This window comes from Oncorhynchus keta, chromosome 11, assembly GCF_023373465.1.
Source record: "Oncorhynchus keta strain PuntledgeMale-10-30-2019 chromosome 11, Oket_V2, whole genome shotgun sequence".
NCBI lineage: Eukaryota > Metazoa > Chordata > Actinopteri > Salmoniformes > Salmonidae > Oncorhynchus > Oncorhynchus keta.
In genome coordinates, this window is record NC_068431.1 from 26,173,112 (window position 1) to 26,185,456 (window position 12,345).

At 43.1% G+C, this 12,345-nt stretch overlaps 1 protein-coding gene and 1 non-coding gene across 9 annotated transcripts in view; both read right to left on the reverse strand.

Moving 5' to 3' along the window:
• LOC118389976 (cell adhesion molecule 1-like) overlaps positions 1 to 12,345 on the reverse strand; it is a 486,522-nt gene that overhangs the window by 324,072 nt on the left and 150,105 nt on the right. The gene's annotated exons all lie outside the window — the stretch shown is intronic.
• LOC118390801 (U7 small nuclear RNA) lies at positions 2,194 to 2,251 on the reverse strand. The gene has a single exon (XR_004827003.1). It is a non-coding gene; the product is annotated as a U7 small nuclear RNA (small nuclear RNA).

Genomic DNA, 12,345 nt, shown 5'->3' on the forward strand with positions numbered 1-12,345 from the left:
CAGAGACACAGCGAGGGTCCTCCAGAAGCTTCATTTATTCTCAGCAGGAAACTGAGGCTGAAATTAGTTCTGCCGGAGACATAAATAGACTGTCAATATGAGAGGTCAGAATAAAAGCCCTTTTATTCCATCGCAGGCTAGATTTCCATGTCTTTATATTAGAGAGAGAACTGCAAATCAGAAATAGACATTCACTTTATTATCTTAAACACAACAAATGTATGTGTTGTATGGCAGCTTTATTCGCATCCAATCCAAGCTTGAGTTTCCATACGACCGTATGACTAATGAAGTGATTAGATTGATGCAGCTATCTGGACAACTTCAGCCATTGATTCCCCGTTGGTAATATTGACCTGTAATATTACATCAGACTGTGGTATTCATTTAGAAACATTGTTTTAACCTGAGGAAGCCAATTACAGTGAAGATTATTCATGCAAAGAGCAGATCTCAACGCAACTTGGCATACCTTTATGAAGATGCGTTATGCCCCATAGAAAACCACCAGGAGCAATGTCTCTAACTGGGTAAGGGGGTGTACACCGAAGCAGCATAGCCTAACTTACGTGGCAACAATGTGTCATTGCAATTCAAATCTGGTAGAAAAGGTTGCAATTAACCCCATTTCTGACTGGTGAAAATAACCATGGGAAGTATTTGGAAAGGACATGGACACCAAGTCAGTTAAGAACAAATTCTTATTTACAATGATGGCCTACCCCAGCCAAACCCAAACGACGCTGGGCCAATTGCATGCCGCCTTATGGGACTCCCAATCGCGGCCGGATGTGATACAGGCTGGATTCTAACCAGGGACCGTAGTGACGCCTCTTGCACTGAGATGCAGTGCCTTAGACCGCTGCGCCATTCAGGAGCCCAATTGCCAATGGACATGAAGCCCTGAGAACTGAACCTTAAGAACACAGCCACATCCCCCCTCTACTATCTATGGCAGGGTTCCCCAACTGGCGGCTGGTGGTTTTATTTGGCCAGCCAAGTTTTCTGAGATGTTTTTATTTATTTATTTTCATTGTTGGACATAGACTGTAAAAACACCAGGAAATCAGTTCCAAGTGATTTTCATTTAAGAAATCTATTCCCAAGTATTCCATGCCAAATAGAGAGACACGTGATCGTATACAAATGTAAGCAAGGTTAGTGCTTCATGAGGTCCATTTGCTGTATAATAATTATTTGTAATTGGGCCCCCGATCATCCGCTTTAGAAAAAAAAAATCGGCCTGCGGCTAAATTTGGTTGGTGATCCCTGACCTATGGTATTCTCCTCAACCCCCCACCACAACTCTCCCTCTCCCGGCAGGCCCTGAGCTGAAGAGGTTAGGGCAGGCTAATGTTTACAATCTGTAATAATAACGCTGGGACCTGCCACTATAATCATCCTTGAACTAGGTTTAGCCTGGGCCTTATTGCAGTTATTACAGAGGTAATTCAAGCCACCGCTGAGAATCTTTAGATTTCATTTAAGCCTTTTTGGATGATGCTGTGCGCTGACAATGGCCGTCCATCTTTCTAAACAGTCCTTATCTGAACGAAGGATCCCAGCCTCCGATTGTGCCGTTGATGGATAGCTCTCCCGTTTTTTTCCCTTCGCACTCCCCCTCTCCTTATTTCTCACTTCACAAACTGTCTGAAGACTTTCCATTATCGCATAGTGAGAAGAGGCCACAGCGGATATAGTGGCTGTCCAGAAAAAACTGGGGTTTATATGAGAAGGCAAACAAGGGTAGACAAGACGTGCTCCCCAATCTAAAGTGGCTTCCTCTCTTTGTTTACTTTCCTTCTTCTGCACTGATATGAAAACAACTCACCCGAGTACTAGGCCTACTGAGTAACCTTCTTTCATCTGTCCAACTCTTTTAAAATTTGTGTGAGGAGAATAGGACAGGTAGAGTGGGTATACAGTATGAGATTGCAGGCAGGCCACTCACAGAGAATATAATAAAATAAATCATGTTTTAGTGTAACATACACCAGAGATAGGTGCATTGAAAGGTGTTGTTTCACAGGGTCAGCCAGAGTAGTACAGTGCCCCTCAAGTAAATGTGGGTTAAGTGCCTTGCTGAAAGGCACATGGACAGATTTTTCACCTTGTCTGCTTGGGCATTCGAACCAGCGACCTTACGGTTACTGGCCTAACGCTCTAAGACCTAGACTACCTGCCCCCATAAAAATGGGAGCTTCTTCAATTAAAGATCCCTACTTGACAAATACTAAAAGAGCTAGTTTTCCAACTTGGAAGACACCTGATGCTCATGTGGGAGTCCCTCTTATGTCAGTAATGAGGCAGCCTTCATTGCAATATCTGAGAAAAACCATCACACAACTTTCTTTTTGATGCTATACTAAAAAGACAAGCATTCATTGCCCAACTGCTTGGTGGAATCATGGATCTCTTTACAGGTCATAACTCAACTGAAGATATCTACATTCTCAGCTAAGCAAGGGTTGAGAGACGGCAAAAAAATAATGTTAGGAGAGAACAGAGAGAGATAAAGAGAGATGGACATAGATAGAACCAGAGTGCGAACCAGAGAGAGAGATACAGCGAGAGAGAGAAGTTTGGCAAAGTTTAGAGCTGCCACCCAGCCTCCCAGAAGGCGGACTTGCAGTCAGCTTATAAGTCAAACTCCACTCAACCTTTCGTTTCCTTGTCTCCTCACGCTCCCTTCAACACAAAGAAAAGTATGGGGCAGAACAAGAAAAAGGGAAAACAAGCTTAACTGCTTAGAAATTCAAGGTAAACAACTCTTGTGTCGGGTGGATTTGAACAAAGGCTGCAGACTTTTTCCGCACCCAGTCGCACTAGCCGAGAATGCTAAATTAGCCCCAAATAAATTAACACCATGAAAGGTATACAAGACTCGCTCCAGGAAAATTTGTCCCTCATCGGAAAAAAAACATTGTCCAGCGGGCCATTTTGCACATTCCCTCAATGACGAAGCCTATCAAAGCCTGGTATTAGCCCCTCAAAAGCTTGACAGAAGCCCAGAAGATTACTTAACTCTCTGTTTATTAGATTAAAGTGACAATCCCACTGTAAAGCTGAAGTGAATGAGCTGGTGATGAAACATCTTGCTTGCTGAACACAAAACCGAGCCACCGATAAGACCAGAAAACACCTCTTTAAGACGAAGACATATACAGTAAATGGTCAAAAGACTTGGACAACTACTCATTCCAGGGATTTTCTATCTTTGTATTATTATCTACATTGTAGAATAATAGTGAAGAAATCAAAACTATGAAATAACACATGGAATCATGTAGTAAGCCAGAAAGTGTTAAACAAATCAAAATATTTTATATTTGTGATTCTTCAAAGTAGACACCTTTGCCTTGAAAGCTTTGCACTGCTTGGCATTCTCTCAACCAGCTTTGTGAGGTAGCCAACTGGAATGCATTACAATTAAGACATGAAGATCAGTCAATCTGGAAAACGCAGTCAAGCGCTATGATGAAACTGGCTCTCATGAGGACCGCCACAGGAAAGGAAGACCCAAAGTTAACTCTGCTGCAGAGGATAAGATCATTAGAGTTAACTGCACCTCAGATTGCTGCCCAAATAAATGCTTCAGAGTTCAAGTAACAGACACATCCTCAATTGTTCAAAAGAGACTGCGTAAATCAGACCTTCTTGGTCGAATTGCTGCAAAGAAACCACTAAGGACACCAATAAGAAGAAGAGACTTGCTTGGGCCAAGAAACACGAGCAATGGACATTAGACCGGTGGAAATCTGTCCTTTGGTCTGATGAGTCTTTGTGAGACGCAGAGTAGGTGAATGGATGATCTCTGCATGTGTGGTTCCCACACTGAAGCATGGAGGAGTTGGTGTGATGGTGTGGGGACGCTTTGATAGTGACACTGTCAGTGATTCATTTAGAATTCGAGGCACGCCGAACCAGCATGGCTACAACAGCATTCTGCAGCGATACGCCATCCCATCTGCTTTACGCTTAATAGGAGTATAATTTGTTTTTCAAAAGGACATTGACCAAAAACGCCTCCAAGCTGTGTAAGGGGTATTTGACCAAGAAGGAGAGTGATGGTGTGCTAGATCTGATGACCTGGCCTCTACAATCTCCCAACTTCAACCCAAATGGTATTTATTTATTATTATATAACTAGGCAAGTCAGTTAAGATCATATTCTTATTTTACAGTGATGGCTGAGCCAATTGTGTGCCGCCCTATGGGACGCCCCGATCACGGCCAGTTGTGATACCCTGGTTTGATCCCTGGATGTCTGTAGTGACGCGTCTAGCACTGAGATGCAGTGCCTTCGACTGCTGCGCCACTCTTGAGTCCTAAATTGAGATGGTGTGGGATGAGTTGGACCGCAGAGTGAGAGAAATGCAGCCAACAAGTGCTCAGCATACGTGGGAACTCTTTCACGACTGTTGGAATAGCATTCCTTGTGAAGCTGGTTGAGAGAATACCAAGAGTGTGCAAAGCTGTCATCAAGGCAAAGGGTGGCTACTTTAAAGAATCTCAAACATAAAATATATATTTGATTTGTTTAACACTTTTTTGGTTACTACATCATTCCAAATGTGTTATTTCATAGTTGTGATGTCATCCCTAATATTCTAAAATGTAGAATATAGTAAAAATAAAGAAAAACCCTTGAATGAGTCGGTGTGTCCAAACTTTTGACTCGTACTGTATAACAAACTCATTGTTTCCTTTTTATCAAGCGCTAACTATTAGCCTTAGACCTCCAATGGACATTCGTCAAAGATGGCTTCATAGATTCCTGATTTGGAACTCAAAGGGTTGAAGGGCATTGGCAATTAAGAATCTCATTAGCAATAGCCATAGCATGCTCTCTGCTCCTGTGGCATGGACTTCCCACACCCTCACACATCATTAGCAGTCAATGCCAATCAGGAAGAAGAAGAAAAAAAAAAGGGGGGTATTTGTAGTCCAGGTAGCCATCATGATTGTTTACCCAAATGCTCAAAAGATTTGAAAAAACGGATGGGAAATGTGTTTACTGACACAGCGTGGTACAGCACAGTCATTAAATAATTACAGCAAGCATCAATGCCTTAGGAATTAAAATAAAATAAACACTTTGGGCGCTAAAATAAACAGCCATGCTAATCCATCAGGCATCATCAGAGACCTCCTGTCATCTCGCACAGTATACCACCCGTCCGGAGCTGTAATTAACTCATTTTGGTACGACGTGACAGCAAACAAAAAATAATAAATTAAAAATGACAAACAAGACTTTGGGAAAAAAGTACAGGAAGTTGCTATGGAGACCAGAAGCATATCAGTGTTCTAATTTGGAGTGGGCCCAGCTAAATAATTGCCATAGTTAACTAACCAAATCAGAGTTCTAGCTGTCGATGGCACATAATGAATCATGCTATCAGATGTGTTATGGCCGATTAAATGTTTGATAAACTATATTAAATCAAATCTCAAATAGAAGAAATTTCACACTAGTTTCAAATAAATGAGTTTAAATAAACCTCTCAGAATAGAGTATGATAGAGCCCGCTCAATTGAACAAGTATCATGATTAGTTTATTAATTCATTTGACCATTTTAAAAACAAGCACACATACAACTTGAAAAAGACATGCAGTACCAGTCAAAAGTTTGGACACTCATTCAAGGGGTTTTCTTTATTTTTACTATTTTCTACATTGTAGAATAATATTGAAGACATCAAAACTATGAAATAACACATATGGAATCATGAAGTAACCAAAAAAGTGTTAAACAAATCAAAATATATTTTAGATTTGAGATTCTTCAAAGTAGCCACCCATTGTCTTGATGACAGCTTTGCACAAGCCTGGAATTCTCTCAACCAGCTTCACCTGGAATGCTTTTCCAACAGTCTTGAAGGAGTTCCCACATATGCTGAGCACTTGTTGGCTGCTTTTCCTTCACTCCGCGGTCCAACTCATCCCAAACCATCTCAATTTGGTTGAGGTCGGGGGATTGTAGAGAACAGGTCATCTGATGCAGCACTCCCATCACTCTTCTTCTTGGTAAAATAGCCCTTACACAGCCTGGAGGTGTGTTGGGTCATGGTCCTGTTAAAAAACAATTGATAGTCCCACTAAGCCGAAACCAGATTGGATGCAGAATGCTGTGGTAGCCATGCTGGTTAAGTGTGCCTTGAATTCTAAATAAATCAGAGACAGTGTCACCAGTAAAGCACCCCCACACCGTAACACCTCCATGCTTTACGGCATCTCACAAAGTGGTTGGAACCAAAAAATCTCCAATTTGGACTCCAGACCAAAGGACTAATTTCCACCGGTCTAATGTCCATTGCTCACGTTTCGTGGCCCAAGCAAGTCTCTTCTTCTTATTTGTTTAATTTAGTAATGGTTTCTTTGCAGCAATTAGACCATGAAGGCCTGATTCACGCAGTCTACTCTGAACAGTTGATGTTGAGATGTGTCTGTTACTTGAACTCTGGGAAGCATTTATTTGGGCTGCAATTTCTGAGGCTGGTAACTTTGATGAACTATTCCTCTGCAGCAGAAGTAACTCTGGGTCTTCTATTCCTGTGGCGGTCCACACGAGAGCCAGTTTCATCCTAGTGCTTGATCATTTTTGTGTGCACTTGAAGAAATGTTAAAAGTTATTTTCCGTATTAACTGACATTCATGTCTTAAATTAATGATGAGTGGTTCTTGCCATAATATGGACTTGGCCTTCTACCAAATAGGGCTATCTTCTGTATACCACCCTTACTTTGTAACACTACCGATTGCCTCAAACGCATTAAGAAGGAAAGTTGTATGATGGCGTCGACAGAGATGTTCACCTCGCTTCGAGTTCTTAGGAAACTACTGCAGTACTTTGTTTTTCATGTATTATTTCTTACATTATTACCCCAGGAAGTCTTAAGTCCTATTACATACAGCTGGGAAGAACTGTTGGATATAAGAGCAACGTCAACTTACCAACATTAGGACCAGGAATACGACTTTACGACTTTCCAGAAGTGGATCCTCTGTTCGGACCACCACCCAGGACAATGGATCTAATTCCAGTGGTCAACCTAAAACAACGGCACCGCAGAAGGGGCAGAGGAACAGGTCAGCTGGTCAGGCTCCGTAGACGTGCACGTCACCCACCGCTCCCAAGTATACTACTAGACCATGTCCAGTCTCTTGACAACAAGGTAGATGATATTTGAGCAAGGGTTGCCTTCCAGAGAGACAGAGATTGTAACATTTTCTGTTTCACGGAAACATGGCTCACTTGGGATATGCTGTCGGAATTGGTTCAGCCACCGAGCTTCTCCATGCATCGCACCGACAGAGATAAACACCTCTCTGGGAAGAGGAAGGGTGGGGGTGTATTCTTCATGATTAACGACTGATGGTGTAATCATAACATACAGGAACTCAAGCCCTTCTGCTCACCCGACCTAGAATTCCTTACAATCCAATACCGTCCATTTTACCTACCAAGAGAATTATTGTCAGTTATAGTCACAGCTGTGTACATTCCCCCTCAAGCAGACACCAAGACGGCCATCAAGGAACTTCACTGGAATATATGCAAACTGGAAACCATACATCAGGAGGCTGCATTTATTGGAGCTGGGGATTTTAACAAAGAACATTTGAAAACAAGGCTACCTAAATTCTACCAGCATATGGAGCATGGGCAACACCTTCGACCACTGCTACTCTAACTTCCACGATGCATACACGGCCCTCCCCCGCCCTCCATTCGGCAAATTCGACCACGACGCCATCTTGCTCCTACTGTCTTATAGGCAGAAACTCAAACAGGACGTACCAGTGGCAAGAACCATTCAACGCTGGAGATGTTGTACCCACTGTGACAATTAAAACCTATCCTAACCAGAAACCGTGGATGGATGGCGGCATTCTTGCAAAACTGAAAGCGCGATCCACCGCATTTAACCATGGAAAGAGGTCTGGTAATATGACTGAATATTAACAGTGTAGTTATTCCCTCCGCAAGGCAATAAAACAAGTGAAATGCCAGTACAGGGATAAGGTGGAGTCGCAATTCAACGGCTCAGAGACGAGAAATATGTGGCAGGGTCTACAGGAAATCATGGATGACAAAAAGAAAACCAGCCACGTCACGGATGTCACACTTCCAGAAAAACTAAACACCTTCTTTGCCCGCTTTGAGGATAATACGGTGCCACCGTCGCAGCCCGCTCACAAGGGCTGTGCCCCCTCCCTCCTTCTCTGTGGGTGATGTGAGTAAAACATTTAAACGTGTTAACCTTTGCAAGGCTGCTGGCCCAGACGGCATCCATAGCCACCTCCTCAAAGCATTCGCAAACCAGCTGGCTGGTGTGTTTATGGACATATTCATTCGCTCCCTATCCCAGTCTGCTGTCCCCACATGCTTCAAAATGGCGACCATTGTTCCTGTACCCAAGGCGGCAAAGATAACTGAAGTAAATGACTACCGCACCGTAGCACTCACTTCTGTCATCATTAAGTGCTTTGAAAGACTAGTCAAGGATCATAATCACCTCCACCTTACCGGCCACCCTAGACCCACTTCAGTTTGCATACCGCCCCAACAGGTCCACAGACGACACAATCGCCATCACACTGCCCTATCCCATCTGGACAAAAATAATACCTATGTAAGAATGCTGTTTATTGACAAGGCTCAGCATTCAACACCATTGTACCCTCCAAGCTCATCATCAAGCTGGGGGTGCTAGGTCCCTGTGCAATTGGGTCCTGCACTTTCTGACGGCCATCCCCAGGTGGTGAAGGTATGGAACAACATCTCCACTTCGCTGACCCTCAACACAAGGGTGCATGCTCAGCCCCCTCCTGTACTCACTGTTCACCCACGATTGCGTGGCCATGCACACCTACAACTCATGCATCAAGTTTGCAGATGACAACAGTTGTAGGCTTGATTACCAACAACCTACAAGACAGCCTACAGGGAGGAGGTGAGGGCACTCTGTGTGTGGTGTCAGGAAAACAAGCTCTCATTCAAAGTCAGCTAAACAAAAGAGAGGATTGTGGACTTTAGGAAACAGCAGAGGGAGCACCCCCCTATGCACATCGAAGGGACAGCAGTGGAGGTGGAAAGTTAAGTTCCTCGGTGTACACATCACAGACAAACTGAAATGGTCCACCAGCACAGACAGTGTGGTGAAGAAGGCGCAACAGCGCCTCTTCAACCTCAGGAGGCTGAAGAAATTTGGCTTATCACATAAAACCCTGATGAACTTTTACAGATGCACAATCGGGAGGATCCTGTGTCACAGCTTGGAATGGCAACTGCACCACCCTTAGCCGCAAGGCTCTCCAGAGGGTGGTGTGGTCTGCACAACGCATCACCGGTGGCAAACTCCCTGCCCTCCATGACACCCACAGTACCCTATGTCACAGGAAGGCCAAAAAGATCATTAGGACATCAACCATCCGAGCCACTGCCTGTTCACACCGCAACCATCTAGAAGGCGGGGTCAGTACAGGTGCATCAAAGTGGGACCGAGCGACTGAAAACAGCTTCTATCTCAAGGCCATCAGACTGCTAAACAGCGATCCCTAACTCAGAGAGGCTGCTGCCTACATTGAGACCCAATCACTGGACACTAATAAATGGATTACTAGTTACTTTATACAATGCCACTAAATAATGCCACTTTAATAATGTTTACATATCTTACAAACTCATATCACATGTATATACTGTATTTTATTCCATCTATTGCCACTCGGGCCATCGCTCATCCATATACTTACATGTACATATTCTCATTCCCCCCTTATATTTGTATGTATTAGGTAGTTGTTGGGCAATTGTTAGATTACTTGTTAGATATTACATTACATTACATTACATTACATTTAAGTCATTTAGCAGACGCTCTTATCCAGAGCGACTTACAAATTGGTGCATTCACCTTATGACATCCAGTGGAACAGCCACTTTACAATAGTGCATCTAAATCTTTTAAGGGGGGTGAGAAGGATTACTTTATCCTATCCTAGGTATTCCTTAAAGAGGTGGGGTTTCAGGTGTCTCCGGAAGGTGGTGATTGACTCCGCTGTCCTGGCGTCGTGAGGGAGTGTGTTCCACCATTGGGGAGCCAGAGCAGCGAACAGTTTTGACTGGGCTGAGCGGGAACTGTACTTCCTCAGTGGTAGGGAGGCGAGCAGGCCAGAGGTGGATGAACGCAGTGCCATTGTTTGGGTGTAGGGCCTGATCAGAGCCTGGAGGTACTGAGGTGCCGTTCCCCTCACAGCTCCGTAGGCAAGCACCATGGTCTTGTAGCGGATGCGAGCTTCAACTGGAAATTACTGCACTAGAAGCACAAGCATTTCGCTACATTCGCATTTAACCTCTGCCTACCATGTGTACGTGACAAAGAAAATTTGATTTGATAAATTCCACAAATTAAATTTTAACAAGGCACACAAAGTTAATTGAAATGCATTCCAAGTGACTACCTCATGAAGCTGGTTGAGAGAATGCCAAGAGTGTGCAAAGCGGTCATCAAGGCAAAGGGCGGCTATTTGAAAAATCTCAAATATAAAATATATTTTGATTTGTTCAACACTTTTTTGCTTACTACATGATTCCATATGTGTAATTTCATAGTTTTGATGTCTTCACTATTATTCTACAATGTAGAAAATAGTACAAATAAAAACCCTTGAATGAGTAACAATTGTATTATTGCAGTTACATCGTAGCAGAGAAAAGAAAGTAAATTGAGCGGCCTCACCAACCCCTTATAGACACCTTATCTAGATTAACTCTGTTGGCGGCTGGTAGGCTAAACATGTACCAACCTTACCTGATATCTAATGAAATGTAGGCCTGGGTCTATACATCCTTGCTGAAAGGTGCCCAAAGGTGCAATTAAGACCAAAGTGCATACTCTCTGATACGCCTGCCTCTTCAACGTGCAGCACATCAACAGTCAATGCAATGATTATGGCGCAATGCTCCCATTATCGCTGCTTGTCTGATTTCTCCTCTCCCTCTTTATCCCAGCACCATGGCTTGTCTAAGTGCCTCACCTATCAATCATCTTTATGCTGTGCTGAGAAGATTCATTATACCTGGAAGATAGTCGAAGATGAGATTCACTAACTACAAATTCATGATTTGGGGTAAAAACACGTAGGCAGAAACACTACAGGATGGCTGCCATGCACAAGTACTGTACATGTTGCCAAACACGGGAGGATCAATCAGGCTAATGGTGCCTTTCAGAGACAAGTGTAGGTAACCAGGGCTAACATGCACCAGCTCGATTGCTTGTAAAGATGGAACAAACAGAGGACTATTGCATGATAAACAGAGCTGGCAACATGCACCATGGCATGGTTGCCCCCCTCACTTTTTTCTCTCCCTCTCTCTCCCTCTTGCTCTGTCTGTCTCTTTCGCTCTAGCTCTGTCTCTCGCCTATTAGAATTTATGTTCCAGAAACATCTCGGAGCCAGGAGCCATTTGGAGCTGAAATAAATGTTGGCGAAAAATGAGCAGAGCAAAAGGCGACATTACCTCATGGGGAAAGAAAGGGAGTACATTGTTTCTCATTCTATCTCCTTCAGCCAACTTTCACACAGTAAACAGGGCTGTGAAAAAAAATGAATATACTAGAGGACTTACCACACAATTTCTTGTGTTTCGCCAACCTTTCTTAGGGACGTACAGAAGGTTCGCTATATCTAACAAGCAAGCGAGTTAGGAGTTTACTTAGGGCTTGGCGATATGGCCTAAAAATCATACCTCTTTTTTTTTTCTTTTTTTTTTACGTATGGTTGATTCACATCTTTAAAAGAATATATATATATATCACCTTTATTTAACCAGGTAGGCCAGTTGAGAACAAGTTCTCATTTAGAACTGCAACCTGGCCAAGATAAAGCAAAACAGTGCGACAAAAACAACAGAGTTACACATGGGATAAACAAGCGTACAGTCAACCACACAATAGAAAAATCTGTATACAGTGTGTGCAAATGAAGTAAGGAGGTAAGGCAATAAATAGGCCAATAGTTGCAAAGTAATTACAATTGAGCAATTTACACTGGAGTGATATGTGCAGATGAGGATGTGCAAGTAGAAATAATGGTGTACAAAAAAACAAAAACAATATGGGGATGAGGTAGGTAGTTGGATGGATGGGCTATTTACAGATGGGCTGTGTACAGCTGCAGCGATCGGTAAGCTGCTCTGACAACTGATGCTTAACCTTTTGGATATAGGGGGCGCTATTTTAATTTTTGGATGAAAAACGTTCCCGTTTTAAACAAGATATTTTGTCACGAAAAGATACTCGACTATGCATATAATTGACAGCTTTGGAAA